At 47.2% G+C, this 19,600-nt stretch overlaps 1 protein-coding gene and 1 long non-coding RNA gene across 5 annotated transcripts in view; one reads left to right on the top strand and one right to left on the bottom strand.

Moving 5' to 3' along the window:
• TJP2 (tight junction protein 2) overlaps positions 1-7,150 on the bottom strand; it is a 123,183-nt gene extending 116,033 nt beyond the window's left edge. The window contains exon 1 of one of the 2 annotated variants that reach the window (XM_082696636.1): positions 6,955-7,150. The gene's annotated coding sequence lies outside the window, so the exon portion shown is untranslated. The remainder of the gene's footprint in view (positions 1-6,954) is intronic. The other variant, XM_082696640.1, reaches the window with a different exon arrangement.
• LOC309846984 overlaps positions 1-19,600 on the top strand; it is a 318,364-nt gene that overhangs the window by 162,004 nt on the left and 136,760 nt on the right. For 2 of the 3 annotated variants that reach the window (XR_014302227.1, XR_014302228.1), the window contains exon 1: positions 5,902-6,543. This is a non-coding gene — a long non-coding RNA (uncharacterized lncRNA). Of the gene's footprint in view, positions 1-3,608; positions 3,688-5,901; positions 6,544-19,600 lie in introns of those variants that run through there. The other variant, XR_014302226.1, reaches the window with a different exon arrangement.

Below are 19,600 nucleotides of genomic sequence, written 5' to 3'. Positions count from 1 at the left end.
CGAGAGGCCACAGGGGCCGGGCTGGAATGCAAAGGTGTGCAACTGGCTGAGTGGGATAGGGGACAGACAGACAAGTCCGAATAGATGGGGCTAACTCAGCCCCTGGCCGACCAGCAAGTGCCAGGCAGAGCCGAGCAGCTAGTTCACAGCCACTGACCGTGAACCCTCTCCTCTACTAAGGACAGGTTCTCCCAAATGATAACCTAGAACACTCTGGGCAGTGTTTGGCTTTCTTCCAAAACTCAAGAGATGCTCTACATCCTCAGATACAATGAAGATTCCTTTAAAATTAAATGTAAAAATAAAATGAGGGCATGTTTGTCTGGACGGCACGAAACCAGCAGGAAGAGTGGAGCACAGCTCAGCTTCGGAAGAGCCAGAGCACTGGGCAGCCACTGTCCTTGGCTTTCTCTTCTGTAGCCAAGCTGACCTTCATAACCCAGACGTCAGCACCCACGCTCTGAATTGGCTTATACCCAGTCACGCTAAGGAGACTGGACCCATAGTGGCACAGATCCTAAAGCTATGAGGCTGAGCGGCAAATACATGAAGGGAAGAGAAGGAAAATTCGAGGCCACTACCTGCATAAAGGGCTCTTGCTCCAGGCTGACAAGGCTCACCTTGCTTGGTTCTAGGCGGAGTGTGGCTGGTGGTGACAGGCAAGAACAGGGAGAGGGGTCAGTCTTGACTCCAGGACTGTGGCCGGAGGGACTAAAGGGGCCGCTGGTCTGATGAGGAAAGTTCGCACTTGACCCTGTGGTCCCCAAGCAGCACATCCCACCGCCCGGTAACGCTGGGCTTCCTGGAAGGCGTGGGAAGGCCAGGCCTACAGCTACAGCACCCACTACCATGACAGCCCTGTGCCTCCCTCCTCTGCAACCAACGCCCCAGACAGGCCCTTACTCCCCAGTTTACATGGAGTTTGTGGGTCCCAGCTGGCTTTGGTCTCCTCGGAGCCTTCTGCGCCTGCTTTCCCTATCCCAGAGGCTTCTCTTCCTCCAGCCACCCCCGCCCACCATATCCCCACATTTCAGCTCCTGGCACCTGTGTCTGCCTCCCTCGGCTGCTACCCCCTTCCCTGGCTCCACCAAGCTCCTGTCTGCCCAGGGCCCCCCGCTGCCCTCCAGCTCTGTCCCTTCCCCCACTCTCGCTCCAATCTGACATTTCCAAATGCCTCCCAACCATTGGTTCTCCACACACCAGCCCCAGCCCAGCAGCCTCAGCACTGCTGGAAAACTCCTCAGACAGGCGGATCCTCCAGCCCCACCCCGACCTACCAAGTCGGAAGCTAAAAACAGGGAGCGGGCTGCGGATCTGTGTTTGGACAAGCCGTCCGGGGGATCCAGACGCAGCCAGAGCTTGGGAACCACCGCCCTCCACACTCCACCTGCTTCTCCTGTGGCTGTCTCCAACAATTCTCCAACGTTTCCAAATCCAGCCTAACTTCCTATTTCTCACGACACCGCCTACCTTTACCAATAAGGCAGGAACAAAACGGCACAACCCAAGTTCGATATGGCGGGCCTTCCAAAATGCAACAGGTATTTTTAAAACCCATGACGGACTTGTGACTGTAGAGTGTGAAGGTAATTCTCTATGTTAGGATGGTGCACAACACTGCCGGGCAGCTTGGGAAAGAAAAAACAGAATGAACTACCTCATGCAAAATATCTATCAGTGTAGCCTGCATGGGGTACAGGAAGATGACCCCAATAAAATACAGACAATATATTGTATATAAAAACAATGTATTAATAGTATTTTTCTGTGAAGGGGCAGATGGAGAAGGGGAAAGAGAATCTTAATCAGTGCAGAGCTGGACAAGGGGCTCGACCTCACAACCCTTGAGACCATGCCCTGAGCCAAAATCAAGAGTCGGATGCTTAACCGACTGAGCCATGCAGGGGTCCCAATAAGGTTATTTTTTAATGGCCTAAAGCAAGAAGAGAATTACAGATTCAGTTACCTAAAAAGTATTAGGTACCTCAAATAGGTAGCTTCTTCTGTCTTTTTTGCATTATAAATTTCTCCCAAATGAAAATAAGAGATCAATTTCTACTATCTTTTTAAGATTTACAAGCACTTTTACAAATAAGGTTCATTGCAGTCTTTACTGTAATCTTTTTTTTTTAAAGATTTTATTTATTTATTTGACAGACAGAGATCACAAGTAGAGAGGCACGCAGAGAGAGAGAGGAGGAAACAGGCTCCTTGCCCTGCAAAAAGCCGGAGGCGGGGCTTGATCCCAGAACCCTGGGATCATGACCAAGCTGGCGGAAGGCAGAGGCTTTAACCCACAGAGCCACCGAAACGCCCCTCCTTACTGTAATCTTAAAGGGAGATAATTGCCCCTAACTCAGAGTCTCTGAGCTGTTCCGGGCAGATGTCAGTCCTGCACCTAGACCCTGTGCCCTTCCTTTAGGACTCTTCTCAGGATGCCACACAGACACTGACTGGCCAGTCTGCAGAGATGGCAAGGCTGACTGAGTTCAGTAAGGAGAATCCCACATCTCGCCGAGCCACAATAATGCTACAGTCTAGTCAAGGATTATCTAACTCCTCACTCATCACAGGTCTTGTGGTACCGTGGAAAGAATCCTTCGATTTTAAATCATTTGCTCTTTGGGAATTTATTTCCGTTTTGGCTCATCTTTTTATTTGCCTAAGGACCTAGTGTATTGTAGTACCTGATATTCCAAAAGATATTAATGAATACATAGCTTCTTGGAGGTGAAGGGGAGTTTGTAGGCAGGGACGATTCTACATGGAAGAACAATTCTACATGGTCTAGAGTAGAAACACAACAACTGGCTTCAGTTTTCTCATCTGTAAAATGGGGGTAAAAGAACTACCTCTCTCAAGGTCATTATAAAGATTTAATGAGAAGGTATCTGAAAGTACCTAATTTGCAGTAGGCATGGACTCTAAGTCCAATAGTCCAATGCCTTGATCTCTCCTATGGAGACCAGTGGGTTCTTTCAAACATTCAGGATAATGAACTTCAGATCTTAAGAGGGATGACGTCATCCATTTTTACTAACCGCCCTAAATGATTCCCCTGGCATCACTGAAAAAACCATTCACTGAACACATTCTGAGGAATTTTTTCCTCATGTATGGACTACAAAACAGCATTTGTGGGTGGCCTGGGTAGCTCAGTGGGTTAAGCCTCTGCCTTCATCTCGGGTCATGATCACAGGGTCCTGGGATCAAGCCCCAAATCAGACTCTCCACTCAGCAGGGAGCCTGCTTCCCCCCACCCCCCGCCTGCCTCTCTGCCTACTTGTGGTCTCTCTCTTTCTGTCAAATAAATAAATAAAATCTTTAAAACAAAACAAAACAAAACAAAAAACCAGGGGCACCTGGGTGGCTCAGAGGGTTAAAGCCTCTGCCTTTGGCTCAGGTCATGATCCCAGGAGCGTGGGATCGAGCCCCGCATCGGGCTCTCTGCTCAGCGGGGAGCCTGCTTCCTCCTTTCTCTCTGCCTGCCTCTCTGCCTACCTGTGATCTCTGTCAAATAAATAAAATCTTAAAAATAATAATAATAATAAAAAAAAACCCCAGCATTTGTTCACCAAATAAAACTCTGAACCATATTGCTATTTCAGAAGAGAATTCAGCAGAAGAAAGGAAACCTTTTCTCTTCAGCCTTCCTACAATTACGAGGGAACAACAATCTGAATTTCTGTGAGTACAAGAATATCCGCAAGAGGGAGAATTTTTGTCTAACCTTGCCCGTTTAAATGATCTTTTATTCATCATTTCAAAGGGATTTTTTTCAGGCAAAGGAAGCTGTAAGTTCCTGTCTACAAGTCGATAGCTTCTTTCCGATAAAAGTCTTAACACAGGAAAAGTCAAGTGTCTTAGTAAAAGAAAAAAGAATGTTGGGAAGAAGCTGAACGATCTCCCACTCATCAGCTAGTCAGTAAATCTTCCTAATATCCTTGATCACTTACATATTCGAAATCACATTCTTTTTTTTTTTTTTAGAGATTTTTAAACTAATTTTTAAAGATTTTATTTTTAAGTTATTTCTACACCCAACATGGGGGTACCCCAACTCACAAACCCCAGGAGTGGCACGCTCTCCCTGCAGAGCCAGCCAGGCACCCTGAACCCACATCCTTGATCCGTAGCAATGAGGCTCTTAGCTCATGGATGAAACTGCTCTTATTAGTTTGCCAATTCACACTTGTGTTCGCACTGAAATGCATGTCCTCACGTCACAAGCTGGGCAATTTTAAGCAGATGCAGGCAAATGACTTTCATTATTCCCAGGCTTTCCTTCAATTATAAGAACATTTTCACAACTAGAAATAGTGTCGTTGGACCATTAGACTCATTCAGGATGAAAGCAGAAACAAAATACGTAGTTTGGGATATTTGGGAAAATTATTTCAAATCTGCTTTCTGAAGTCTTGCTGTGACCTCCTCCTTTATATACCAAGCAACAACTTTTTCCTTAAGGTTTATTCCAACTACTTTCAAAAATGTGTCTGAGTCACTGTGGAAAAAAAATATATATATATATATAAACAGGCTACCTAAAATAAAGCCAGTTAGGGGTGCCTGGGTGGCTCAGTGGGTTAAGCCACTGCCTTCAGCTCAGGTCATGATCTCAGGGTCCTGGGATCGAGCCCCGCATCGGGCTCTCTGCTCATCAGGGAGCCTGCTTCCTCCTCTCTCTCTCTGCCTGCTTGTCATCTCTCTCTATCAAATAAATAAATAAAATCTTAAAATAAAATAAAATAAAGCCAGTTAAAGGAAGCATAGAGATAAATGTCATCGGGCATCTAGTTATTAATGTGCATATAGTCTGAGCCCTGGGTAGCTCCATTCTTTTGGAGCCAAAACAAAAAGGAAACCCTCATGGGTTTCTGACTGTCTCTATTAAAAGAAAACACATGCACTCCAAAAACCTGGCGCTCTGGTGCCGTGTCCACAGAACAGTGACCCAGGAATCTCTACATGTTTATACAAACTCTGTGAATCTGATCTTCCTTTTACTTTACATTCCGATCCAGCCTTTCTCCACCCTACAAAAAATATCATTTAAAATATCCAGAATGTGCGCGGCTGGAGAGAGGAGAGAATGGGCTATTGTTTAATGGGTAGAGTTTTTGTTCCGAACCATGAAAAAGTTCTGGAAACGAAGAGTTGGGATGGTTGCACTGTCAGTGTACGTAATGTTACCGAATCGTACACGTAAAAGGGTTAAAATGCTGAATTTCATGATATGTATATTTTATCATAGTAATAACAGAGAAGGGGGCGAGAGAATGGAGTAACCGGGGGACGGACAGTAGGGAGGGCATGGGATGTAATGAGCACCGGGTGTGGGTGCTCTGTAATCACAGATCCGTGCCTCTGAAACCAATAATACATTATATGGTAATTAACCGAATTTAAATAGCTTAAAAAATAACAACAGTCAAAGAATAAAAGTACCCAGAAACAAAAAAAATTCACAGGCCAGTATGCCAAGCCCATGTCCAGATCTCGCTGAGGAGCCTGACCTTGAGGGGGAGGGGCTGTGACCCAGGCTGCTTAAGGGTGTTTGTCCTGCTTTGGCAAAATGAAGGTTCTGATGTAGGACTTGACGAAAATGTGCGGAGCGTGTTGTAAATCACTCCTTCACAGTGGACAGAACACTTCGCCCCAAGATACCCGAGGCCAGTGCTTTTCACACGTTAGTGTGCAAACGTCCCCCAGGGGCTCACAACCCAGCAGGTGCGGATCCACTGTCGCAGGCCCCCAGGTGAAGGCGCTGATGCTCGCGGCCTCAGTTGAACCCGCAAGGCCCCAGAGCCCCGTCCAGAACCACGGGCCCCCGCCAGGAAATGAGGAGGGCTGACCACACCTTTCAGGTGAACTGGTTCGGAAGGGAAGTTACCTGCCAACCACCGTTCGTAAAAATGCGTTGAGAAACACCCAGAAAGCCTTGGCGCAGGGGGCTTCCCAAGTGTCCCCACCCACCCCCGGGACTAGGAAGCCGCCAGAGACGACGAGGACAGTTGTCGGAGAGGCAGTTTCGCAGACAGCCCTCGCCCAGACTTCAAAACAGCCGAGAATGCCCTTCTCGAGCTCGAAGAATGCCTGGAATTCAGTGGCCTTTATCCAACATAAAGATCCCCAACTCGGTGCTGACTTAGTTCCCTATAGAACCCCGCAGCCTTGAGCACCGACAGCGCCCCGCAGGTTAAAGGGAAGGGGGAGACCCTGGAAGGCTCTCGGGCGCTGGGGACACAGATGGCGGCTCGGCGGGCAGCTCGGGCCCGCGGGCACGTCCGGGAGTCTGCAGTCCCGGGCTCCCGGCCGTGTGGGGTGTGCAGGCCCCGTGGCTGAGACCCGCCCGAGACTCCGCAGGCGATCCCCAACTGCTTGCAACTAACCCGCGCCGCCCTCGGCCCCAGGGCACCAGCTCCTGCCCGCTTAAAGCTGGCTGCGCCAACAGAAACCAGAGGCCCTTCTATCCTGGTTCAAGAGAAGCTCAACAGAAAGTGAAACGGTCCCTGTTCCTTGGGGAAGAAGGCGTCAGTCCAGGTAGGAAAGAGACGGTGGCCGCGGGGCACCTGGAGCTGCCCCAGGTGCCGGCTAAAACCCACTTCCAGAGGATCCCCCAAGAGAAACCCTATGATGCGCCGTCGTCCCCCGGGAGGACCCGGAGCCAGAAGTCCGCTAAGCATCCCAGAGAGGAAAAAGTCGTGCCCAATAAAGTACACCCCGAATCCACAGGGAGATGGTGGGGGCGGGCATCAACTCGCATGTACTGTCGCTGCCCCTCAGCTCCGCTCGCACGCCGACCCAGGGCGCCAGTGCACCGCCAGACCCCGCCAAGTCCCTCGCTCGCAGGGGCGCGACGGGTGGTGGCATCCCCGCGACGCCGGGGCCCTGGCGGCCGCGGGGCGGGCGCTCGGGGGCGGGGGAGGGGAGGGGAGGGGGGAGGGTACTCGCCTGCGGGCTGGGGGCGGCCGCAGTCGCCGGGGTCGTGCGCAGGACGAGGGCGGGTCCCGGGGGCGCGCTCCGACGCGACGCCGGCTGCAGGGCGGGTGTCCCCTGCGCCGCCCGCGCTCGTCGCTGGTGGCGCCTGGCCCGGGCCGGAGTGCGGGACGCTGCCCAGGGAATGGGCGGGCACGACTGGCCGCGGTCGCTGCTCCTGTGTATTATTGTGGACTCGAGCTATTTCCTGTTTGGAGGTTTGGGAGGAAAAAAAAAAATATATCCAGGGTGGGGGCAGGGGGAGTGGGCGGCGGAGAGCCAGAGAGCGGCGGCGCGGAGGGGAGGAGGGTGGGCTGCGGCCGTCACCGGCTTCCCGGAGACCCCGAGGGTGCCAGGTGCGCCAGTCTGGCCAAGAGACGAGGCTTACTGCAGCTGTACTTCGGGGTGTTCGCAACGACTTGGGTGGGGGGGCTCGCACGGGCCACCCAGCAGTGGGCCGGACTGTGGCCGCAGGGACCACCTGGCCCCCAGCCCCGGCATCCATTCCCCTTCCCCTCCCCTTCCCTGCCAAACTGCCACTGTGCTTTCTTTCCGCCCAGGGGCAAAAGGGATTCGATGTGCTGCTTTATTCGTTCTCGCGTCGGCTTTCTGATCCCCTCCAGGGGTGTGGGCTAGAAGGGGGTTAGCTACACGACCCTTCACAGGAGCACGGAAAGGATGGTTGGGGCCACTGTTGTACGTGCTCGGTGGCGCTGGGGTCTTTGTTTGTGCTTGGGCGTGGGGGGAGAGGCAGGTTGTTCACGTCGGTGGAAAGTTAACTTTTATGATCAGCTTCCGTTCCCCTCCCCCGTGAACTTCACCCTTAGCCAGGATCACAGGGTCGGAGGCCCCAATCCGGAAATACCGGTTCCTCCCGCTGGGACAATAGGTGAGGGCGGGAGCGCAAACGCGAGAGCCTGCTTAGTCACCGCGGCAACCCCTGCTCAGCCGGGAAGGCGGCCCCAGCCTGCAACCGGCCAGCAGGTGCTCCTCGCACTTAGTCACGTTGAAAATGCTGGGACGGTAATAGGGAGTTACTGTTTAATGGATGCAGAGTTTCAATTTGGTCTGATGAAGAGGTTCTGGAGAGAGATCGTGCTGTTGGTTGCACATGTGAATGCACTTAACGCCACTGAATTGCATGCTTAAAAATGGTTAAAATGGTTAATTTTACGGTACATGTGTTTTACCACACACGCAAAGGAAAAACTCCTGGGTAAGTTCATTGAATACACCTTTGCATATGACTGCCAAACCCTCCTGCCCTGCGTCTCACCCAGACCTCTGCCAGAAGTACTGAAATGAATGACCATGCTGCTGATAAAGCTCAAGTTCATTTAGTCTAGACTTCTGAGGGTACCTATTAGCAAGTTTTTCAAAAGTGAGTAGATTGAGCCTAAAGGATAGTACACTTTTTAAAAAAACAGCAGTTTTCCACGTAGGGGGGGAATTACGGCAGGTGAATTTAAAACAATTATTTAACAACACATCCCTTAGGTATATACCCTAAGGATGGGAAATGTTTTTTAAACGTTTAAAAAAAACCCCAAAACTGCTTTTCAGTAATGATAACGATAGTAAGAGTAGTAAGAAGTAATTATGTTAATGGCCTTAAGAATCAAGATTTTTTAGTATAAAAAATAAATATAATATCAAAGCCGATAAGCAATATATTTTTTAAAGATTTTATTTGACACAGAGAGAGAGCACAAGAAGGAGGGGCAGCAGAGGGAGAGGGAGAAGCAGAAGCAGACTTGCAGCTAAGCCAGGAGCCCAATGTGAGACACCGTCCCAGGACCCTGGGATCATGCCCTAAGCTAAAGACAGATAGATGCTTAACCAACTGAGCCACACAGGCACCCTTTAGGGTATACTTTTCTTAAAAAATGTATTTCCAGGGTCACCTGCGTGATTCAGTCAGTTAAGTGTCCAGCGCTTGATTTAGGCTCAGATCATGATCTCAGGGTCATGAGATCCAGCCCCATGTTAGGCTCCACGGAACCTGCTTAAGATTATGTCTCTTGCTCTCCCTCTGCCCCTCCCCTCCTGCTCGCTCTCTCTCTAATTAAAAAAAATAAAAATAAAAAAAATCCAAGATCTAGCTACTCAAAATGTCCACCAAACACTGACCAGCCTGGTAGGAGTAAGCACTCTAGGATTTCAGACTGTGATCTCTAAATATAATATTTCTTTAAAAGGAAATAGATCTACTTGGAAAAGTGGTTGGTTTTCTGTCAGAGGCAAGAAATACCCAAAATAAGCCTGGAATATCTTGTCAATTGAGGAACCATGGAAGCTATCAGAAACACTCAGATTGACATCAAACGGAATCTGGAGCCAATCTGTGGAAGCATCCACCATCCACCGGCCAAAGTGGGATAAATTTTAAGCTTTGAGAAGAAAAATAACGGGACTCCTGGGTGGCTCAGTTGGTTAAGCGTCTGCCTTTGCTCAGATCATGATCCCAGGGCCCTGGGACTCAGTCCCTCATCAGGCTCTTGGCTTAGCGGGGAGCCTGCTTCTCCTTCTGCCTGCCACTCCTCCCTGTGCTCTCTCTCTGTCAGATAGATAAATAAAATCTTTTTAAAAAAGAGGAAAAATAACTGCAATGAATTGAAACATATCGTACATGTATATATCCATAAGTCATGATGATAGAAAAACAGAGGTGGGGAAGTAGGCTCCCACTGAGCGGAGAGCCTGATGCAAGACTCGATCCCAGGACCCTGAGATCAGGACCTGAACCGAAGGCAGGGGCTTTAACCCATTGAGCCACCCAGATGTCCCTCTAGTAATGCTTATACACTGGTAGTTGGATCTAGAAAGTTGGTCAGAGTCAGGTTTGCCCTTTTTGGCAAGAATGTGCCATTTGTGGTAGTGTATATTTCCATCAGATGGCACATAATGTCCGGTGATCTTTTCTGTGATGTTCATGGCCATCGATGACTATTGCCTTGATCCAATATTTTATTAGTGTTTTGGAAAATGCCGATATTCAAATTTTGTCAATCCTTATTTGTTGGCTAGAATAATTTCTTTGTCAACTATTTAGTCATCCTGACACACAGTTGGTACATGTCTTAGCCTGGATTTCCCAGGAAGCAGAGTCTTGAGTCATGGACATTATTGGGGAAAGTGATCCTGTAGAAAAAAGCTAGGGATGGGAGAAGCAGAGAAAGCCAACTGAAGGGAGACTCACCCAGCAGGCTACTGGTTTAGGCACCTGATTGCTTGATCAATGTGACTTGATATCTGAGAAGCAATATATATGGATCTCAGGATAGTTCATCTTTTGGGGGGAAAAAAGTAAAATTCACATATCAGCTCCTACCCCTCGCTGGTAAAAGCTCAGACAACAAAACATTGACTTCAGGGTGGTATATGCAAGGATATCCCCACGCTGGTGCTCACAGAGAAGAACTGGGGTAGGAGGGAGGAGAGGAGCATATTCTCAGTAATGAAAACAGCTGTCTTGGGGCGCCTGGGTGGCTCAGTGGGTTAAGCCACTGCCTTTGGCTCAGGTCATGATCTCAGGGTCCTGGGATCGAGTCCCGCATCGGGCTCTCTGCTCAGCAGGGAGCCTGCTTCCTCCTCTCTCTCTTTGCCTGCCTGTCTGCCTACTTGTGGTTTCTCTCTGTCAAATAAATAAAACCTTAAAAAAAAAAAAAAAAGAAAGAAAAGAAAACAGCTGTCTTGCCAAGACATGCAGTTGTTCCTGCATGAAGCTGGATAGAGCCGACCTAGACCTTGTTGCTACAGCAGTGGTTGGAGTAAGACACAGACAAGACAAAGAGCATCTGAAGTAGTACACACGTGTTTGACACAGTCCAGAAAAGGCAGGTGAAATGTGTAATTCCTTCTCTTAAAATTGAACAGCTTTCAAAATAATGAATTAGTTCTATTGCATCTGCAAAGGTAATTGGGTGTGTTTTTTTTTTTTTTCTGTTCCCCACCCCCACGCCACCACCATCACCCCTCCGGCCCCGCCTGCCTCTCTGCCTATGATCTCTGTCTGTCAAATAAGTAAATAAAATCTTAAAAAAAAAAAAAAACGGGGGGCACCTGGGTGGCTCAGTGGGTTAAAGCCTCTGCCTTCGGCTCGAGTCATGATCCCAGAGTCCTGGGATCGAGCCCCCATGGGGCTCTCTGCTCTGTGGGGAGCCTGCTAACTCCTCTCTCTCTCTTTGCCTGCCTTTCTGCCTACTTGTGATCTCTGTCTGTCAAATAAATAAATAAAATCTTTAAAAAAAAGGAATTACTAGAAGAGAGGAATATGTTAAACACTACTATGAGGTACAATCGACAAAATCCAGAATCTGGGAAATACAAGAAGCCAAATGATCCCTTTCCCTCAACAAGAACCAGCAACGCATTAAAGACAAAAAGGGGAAGAAACCTACAGATGAAAAGATTTAAGTGATAGCGATGAGATTAACAATGTGTATTTCTTGTTTGGGCCCTGATTCAGCATAACCCCTAAAAAAATGAAGAGGTATTTGGGAAAAACTTAGTATTCCCTAAGTTTTAAAATGTTTTAATCACATGCCACTGATTTAATCTAGTGTATGGGGTTGATGGTGCTACTCCATGTGTTTGGCATATCACACACACACACACACACATCGGAATTGAAATGAACATTTCAAAGACTTGGATTTGGGATAATCTTTGAATCTGTTCAGGTAGAAAGAAAGGGACTCTGGCTGGCACAGCTGGTAACTGAGATTATCTCGGTTTCTCCCACCCACTCTTTTCATTCCGGGTACACGCTGTATGGATTCCTTTGTGCTTTCTTGTAATCAACAAAACATCATTTTCAGTAACTAATAAACATTTCCACTCTGAAGACTACACATTTCAAAATCTGCTCAGAGAAGCGAAAAGAGATGCCTCCATGGGCGCCAGGGGCAGTACCATGAAAAAGAGCAAGAGCTCTGGGTTCTGACTTGGAGCTCAGCAGAGGTTTCCTCCCCACACTGGCCCCAAGGCAGTCCCACAGAAACCATCTTGCCTTTCTGGGAGACAAAGCCCTATTCTGCCTCTCTGGACAGGGAGTTCTGTGTTCTGCGTCCCGAGGCTCTGAACTAGATCCTGTGCTTCACCTGCAGGCTGGGCAAGGCAGGGTGATGGGGAAGAGGTCAAATCACAGACTGAAGTGAGGCAGTTGCCTTGGTAAGTAAGACAGGTGTTTTCATTACTGGCAACAGGTGCACCACGGAGCCCAGAAAGAGCTTTGTTTCTCATCTTGACTTTGCTGTTTGCTGCCTATGTATGTTTGGTATTTCTGTCCAGTCTTATTATGAAATAATTGACCTATATCACTGTATAAATTTAAAATGCACAGCAGGATCACTTGATTTATATCTCCTGTGAAATGATGGCCAGAGTAGGATCAGCTAACATCCATCACCCTATTTGGATAAAATACAAAGAAAAGGGGATACCCTGCCAGCTTATTCAGTGGAAAACGTGTGAGTTCAAGTCCCTTATGTGCTGTAGAGTTTACTTAAAATAAATTCTTTATTTTCTATTTTTAAGATTTTATTTATTTACACCTCCTCCCCAGTTTTGCATTTAACTTCAGAGTTTTCACCCTTTGACCCAGGAACTCCATTTCTAGACACCTATCCCACCCCAACAAGTAATGAAAGAAATATACTCAAAAATGCTGATTCCTGGGCTGCCTGGGTGGCTCAGTGGGTTAAGCCTCTGCCTTCAGCTCAGGTCATAATCTCAGGGTCCTGGGATCGAGTCCCGCATCAGGCTCTCTACTAGGCAGGGAGCCTGCTTCCTCCTCTCTCTCTCTGCCTACCTGCGATCTCTCTCTGTCAAATCAATAAATAAAATCTTAAAAAAAAAAAAAAAGTACAGCTCAATGAATGTCTCTATATTCCCACCAATCACTCCATAATTTCAAAAATAGGTAGCCTTGGGCGCCTGGGTGGCTCAGTGGGTTAAGCTGCTGCCTTCGGCTTGGGTCATGATCTCGAGGTCCTGGGATCGAGTCCCGCATCGGGCTCTCTGCTCAGCGGGGAGCCTGCTTCCTTCTCTCTCTCTCTCTGCCTGCCTCTCAGTGTACTTGTGATTTCTCTCTGTCAAATAAATAAATAAAATCTTTAAAAAAAAAAATAGGTAGCCTTTTATTATTTTTTATTTTTTTAAGATTTTATTTATTTAAGAGAAATGGGAAGAGTAGAGGAGGGGGAAGGGCGGAGGGAGAAGCAGGCTCCCCGCTGAGCAAGGAGCCCCAGGCAGGACTTGATCCCAGGACCCTAGGGTCACGACCTGAGCTGAAGGCAGATGCTCAACTGACTGAGCCACCCAGGCACCCCAGGAATGCGTCCACATTCCTAGATGACTCATTCTTCCTTCTCTTTATAGAAATCGACATCTTCCTCCCAGGTTAATCTGTTCGGTGAATTTTACTTTCTCTGGCTCTTTGGATTTTCCTTTTTAACTCTTAACACCTTGGGCCTTGATGAATTCTGCTGCTTTCCCTAGGCCTCTCCTTTACAACCACACAACTCTGTCAGGTATTGAAATGACAGCCAACAAAGCAGTCACAGTCATGGGATCTAGTGCAGAGTATTCTGGTCGGTGTTCACTGTACTCGTCTTTCTGTTATTTTGTACATTTGAAATTTTTCCTATATAAAAATGTGGGGAGAGTGAGGGATCAAATAAACTGATCGATTTGGGAGTCACATTTCTTTTTTATTTTAAGATTTTACTTATTTAACAGAGTAATAGAGAAAGAGCACCAGCAGGGAGAGAGCAGAGGCAGAAGGAGAAGCAGACCCCCTGCGGAGCAGGGAGTCCGACTCAGGGCTTGATCATACAACCCTGAGATCGGGACCCAAGCCGAACACAGCCACTTAACCAACTGAGCCACCCAGGCGCCCGGAAATCACATCTTTTTAAGGTATATCTACTAGCTGATGCTGAGGAATGCTTTCTATCAGGTAAAAACAAGTAGCCTGGGGACACCTGGGGGGCTCAATGGGTTGAAAGTCTGCCTTCAGCTCAGGTCAGGATCCCAGGACCCTGAGATGGAGCCCTGAGTTGGACTCCCTGCTCAGCAGGGAGCCTGCTTTTTCCCTCTCCCTCTGTCTAACACTCCCCCTGCTTGTATATTCTGTCTTTCTCTGTCAAAGAAATAAATAAAATCTTTAAAAAATAGTCTGCATGACCCAATATGCAAAGTTGTCCACGACGCATTGGTAAGGACGAAAGCAAGGTACGGAGCAATACATATGGTCCGGGCCTCGTTGTGCAGTTAATACACATATGTGTGTACAAGTATATACATATGTACAGACGTGCGTACATATGTATACATGCAAAGGAACAGAAAAATGGTTAGAAAAATGCTCAGCATCTTGGCAATTAGCTAACTAAGAAGGTGAGTGGGACAGTCTCTGAGTTAGGGGAACTGGAAAATAGTAGTGAAGACAGTTCTGCTTTTGGGGGATGCTGTTTTGAATTTAATGAAAAGCCAAGTAAAATTAAGGGGCACCTGGGTGGCTCAGTTGGTTAAGCATCTGCCTTTGGCTCGGGTCCTGATCCGGAGGTCCTGGGATTAAGCCCCGTCCCTGAGGTGGCTCCCTGCTCAGCAGGGGGTGTGGGGGGGTCTGCTTCTCCCTCTCCCTCTGCCCACATTCACTTAATGTTCTCTTTCTCTCTCTTTCTCAAATAAATTTTTAAAAAGCAAAGTAAAATAAATGCATGGGATGAACTGGACGATCTGTCCGGTATCTTCTAGCTGACACTTGCAGTGATCCTAACAGGAGGGAGGTTGTCTGTCTTGATGGGGACTTAGAGATAGCAGGCACGGGGCCTGGGTCGTCCTGCAGAGTGAAAGGGCGCCGCTGCAGCTCTCGGAAACACCCAGGCCGCAGGTGCGTGGATCACGTGGCCGCCGAGTGCTCTTTCTACCCTCCTTACCCTGGCTTTACCCCCAGTCACACCTGTCTGGCCCAACAACAGGGCTGCTCCTGGGCTTGGAGAAACTTCAGCCCCCTCCTCCATGAGGCAAGGCAGGCAGCCGTCCCACTTCTCCCCAAGCAGAGGCAGGAATGGGGCAGGTAAACACGGGACATGCAGCGGCCTGTGGAGTACTGAGAAGAAAGACCGTCCCTTCTTCAAGTTCAGAGGTCCCTGAGGCAGCTGCCTTGAGCCCCTTTCACACACTTGATGGTCCGCTCTGCTTTAGTGTGTACTTTGAGTCCTTCCTAAACTCTGTTTAGAGGCAGGGGCTACCTCTGGATAGTTTCTGCAGCCAAAGCTTTAGGAATTTAGGAAGTTTTTCTAAGAAAATAGCAGTTTAAGTAACTGGTACACAGCTGCTTTATGGCCCTCCCCGATGGACTTGGACAGACAGCTCATAACGAAATAATACTTTCGGGCGCCTGGGTGGCTCAGTGGGTTAAGCCGCTGCCTTCAGCTCAGGTCATGATCTCAGGGTCCTGGGATCGAGTCCCACATCGGGCTCTCTGCTCAGCAGGGAGCCTGCTTCCCTCTCTCTCTCTACCTGCCTCTCTGCCTACTTATGATCTCTGTCTGTCAAATAAATAAATAAAAAATCTTAAAAAAAAAAAAAAGAAATAATAGTTTCGGGGTGCCTGGGTGGCTCAGTGAACGGTTAAAGCCTCTGCCTTCGGCTCATGTTATGATCCCAGGGTCCTGGAATCAAGCCCGGCATCGGCATCGGGCTCTCTGCTCAGCAGGGAGTCGGCTTCCCCCTCTCTCTCTGCCTGCCTCTCTGCCTACTTGTCATCTCTGTCAAATAAAATAAATAAAATCTTAAAAAAAAGAAAAAAAAGAAAGAAAGAAATAATACTTTCTGTTCATCGCTTGTTAGCAGTCCAAAGATCACTGTAATTTTAGTTAAGTCTCTGGTAAATATTAATTTTAAATTCACATGAAAAGTATTGTTTCCCTGGAGCTGGGATTGCCTGTGAATTTCCAGGGAGAAATTCACAGAGATAGAAACATATGTAGATAGGTAGAGATAAATCCTTGAAGAATTTTGTAGAAACAAGGATATGATGACTTATAGGGTCTAATGTAAAAATCATGTTTTTTTATTGTGATGCTCAAAACTCTAAACAAAAACAAAAGATGTAAACAAAATGATAATAACTGGCATTTACATATATAGCCAATCATAGAAATTAAAGGCTGAGATACAATTTTATTGCACCTGAGAAATAACGGGAGTATTAGGGACATAACCAAAATAAGGGGCTCACATTTTATTTTTTATTTATTTTTTTTTTTAAAGATTTTATTTATTTATTTGACAAGTAGTCAGAGAGGCAGGCAGAGAGAGAGAGGGAAGCAGGCTCCCCGCTGAGCAGAGAGCCCGATGCGGGACTCGATCCCAGGACCCTGAGATCATGACCTGAGCCGAAGGCAGCGGCTTAACCCACTGAGCCACCCAGGCGCCCGGGGCTCACATTTTAATGCATGCTTATTTGGCACACTAGGCCTGTGACACTGAAGTGAGGTTCTGTAAGCATGCTAATTGATTGCTAATTAATTCTTCCACTGAAATCAATACCAACAATTTAAAAACACAACACAAACCAGGGCAGGTGAAGGTGGGAAGAAACTGCTACTACGTTGTTTGCCATGGTAGACTGCTCCCACCCTTTCAAAATGCATTTCCATAAAATGCACCAAGGCTCATCAAAATGTTCGAGTGATTTGACCCGACAATTTTACGCCAGGCTCCTATTTTCAGACCATATGCAGAGAAGACTATATGCACAGAACGTTTCATCAACGCATTAGTCATTAAGAGCAAAAACTAGAAAGCAATGAAAATATCTAATAATTAGGAAAAATTAAATAAATTAAAACATAGCCTCGAGAAGGTACATTATATAGGCATATATATGTTAACTATGAAGAATATGTAGCAACATTTTTTTTTAAGATTTTTTTTCTTTTTAAAGATTTTACTCTTTTTTTTTTTTTTTTTTTTTTTAGATTTATTTATTTGACAGAAATCACAAGGAGCAGAGAGTCAGGCAGAGAGAGAGGATGAAGCAGGCTCCCCGCTGAGCAGAGAGCCCGATGCAGGGCTCGATCTCAGGACCCTGGGATCATAACATGAGCCGAAAGCAGAAGCTTTAACCCATTGAGCCACCCAGGCGCCCCAAGATTTTACTCATTTGACAGAGAGAGATCACAAGTAGACAGAGAAACGGGCCGAGAGAGGGGAGGAAGCAGGCTCCCTGCCAAGCAGAGAGCCAGATGCGGAACTCGATCCCAGGACCCCGAGATCATGACCTGAGCAGAAGTCAGACGCTGAACCAACTGAGCCAGCCAGGTGCCCCCTGTTTTCCCTTTTAAAAGTGAGGAAAATTGGGGACGCCTGGGTGGCTCAGTTGGTTAAGCAGCTGCCTTCGGCTCAGGTCATGATCCCAGCGTCCTGGGATCGAGTCCCATATCGGGCTCCTTGCTCGTCAGGGAGCCTGCTTCTGCCTCTGCCTGCCATTCTGTCTGCCTGTGCTTGCTCTCTCTCTCTGACAAATAAAAAAAATTAAAAAATAAAAAAATAAAAAAAAAGTGAGGAAAATAGTATCTGCCTCAGAGATTATTGTTAGAAATTACATATATATATATATATATAGGGAGAGAGAGAGAGAGAAACTGTAAGAGAGTATATGAGAATTATGATCCGCTACAGAGAACAGAATCTCGACCACAGTGTCCAAACAAGATAGACCTCTGTTTTTCTGTTGGTTTTGTTTTGTTTTTTACATCACAGATACCTGGAGGCCGGCGGTCTCATTTTGGTACAGCAGCTCTGAGATGAAAACAGGGGTTTTCCAGTCTTTCTGCTCTGCCAAGTTTGCCTGTGGTTTTGACCCTCATAGGTCCGAGATCAGTCCCTCACCTCCAGGCGTCTAGGGCATCGTGTAGGCAAAAGCCCACGCTAGCTGAGGCTGCCGACAAGATTCCCTATAACCTTTTCTGACGTTAGTCAAAGTAGGTTCCTATGGCTATTCCTAGCTACATATATATCCCCTCCACATACTGTAGGCTAGGATCTCGACTCTGTAGACAGAGCTTATCTCTGGCACAGATACCCATAATATGTACTCAATAAATAATACATGTTGAGCTGAAACATTAAATTGTCTCCTCATCAAAGTATGAGTCCCTATAAAGTAATAAATCAAAATAAAATATTAATTTCTTCACTTGGTCTAAATAAATGCTCCTATCCAGAAAGTTCTGGATGCTCCTTCTGTACCGAATACCCCCAGTGAGGACAAGACAAAAGCTACTCACCTGGCTCCCAAGCCATCCTAGGAACCACATTATCCAACTTGCTTTGCCTCAAGCTTGCCAGTGTGAAACCCAGGAGACAGAAACCAGAGGTAGTCCAGCGTGTGGCCTGTCTGGAGAGCATGGTCCACGGTCTCTGTCAGGGATGGAACAGCCACAAGTACCACGTCAACCGTCCAGGAGAAATACGTCCCACGTGTAGGTCTGGCGGCTGTTAGACAGCCATGTCTGTGAGAAATTGTATCAGGAGCTGAGGAGTCACTAAAATGAGGAGCTGAGTTAATTATCCTTACGTATGGTTCCCAAGGCAACAAGCAACAACCCTCTTAGGATCCAGGGTAATAAGATCCTTTCAAATCCACTTGGGAGATATCGGTTTTCTTTGCCTGCACCTGCCTGCATGGCTATGATTAATAGAGTTTCTGCCTTCTGCTGAGCCAGATATAAGCACCCAGCCAGGATACTGTAGTTCTTACTTGTGTTTTTTTCAGGTCCCGCTGATACGCACTAAATACCGACCCCTCTCCAGCACAGGACCACCTAGTACAGGTGTATCCACTTGGTGTGGAAGGATGTGATGTTGAGCAATTCATTCCTCCCGAGGTCCAGATTCTTGGTTCATCACCGTGTAGCCACTCACGAGATGGGTTCAGGTGATGGCTTTTTGGAATCACACAGAGAAAGGCCAACAGGCCCACAATCCCTTAGCCAAAATTCTGAAATTTTAGAGTTTTGTCTCTGAAACCAAAAGTTTGGTGCCAAACAAATTTGGCAATAAAATCTGGCCTGAATTGGATATAAGTCTATTTATGGTCCTTATTTATTCTACTTGGTATAGGTAATCATACATTTCCCTGTGGTTATATCCATGGGTTTAATTATGGGGTATGTCCCTAGACGTATTATGCAGTGCTACGCAGTATACACTCCATATTCCCAAAGAACTGAATTCCAAAACATAGGGCCCAGGTGTTTCAGGTAAAGGATCATAGATGGGGAAAATAAACCTCCAGGAGGTGAGTCGTTATTGATGAGTTTTCAGCAGGTACAGTGCACTTGTTCCTCTATTAACTGTACAGTCTCTGTTTTCCCTCCCCAAACGTGCATTATCCAACCCTAACTATTGTGTGCCGGGTAGAAAATTTTGCAAACTCATTATACACACCTCAAAGTTCTTACCTTACAAATTTGCCCTGGCTCTGCCAATATTTACAAGGATTGCCCCTCCTTACAGGAAGAACAACTCTATTTCCTCGTACTGTTTTCCATATTAATGAGAAAACAAGCATCCACCTAGAGCAAACAGGCTCATGTCTCTGCAA

This window comes from Mustela nivalis (assembly GCF_964662115.1).
Source record: "Mustela nivalis genome assembly, chromosome: 13".
NCBI classification, from domain to species: Eukaryota; Metazoa; Chordata; class Mammalia; order Carnivora; family Mustelidae; genus Mustela; species Mustela nivalis.
Note: the sequence above shows the minus strand (reverse complement) of the source record. Positions and strands in the feature narration are given on the sequence as shown.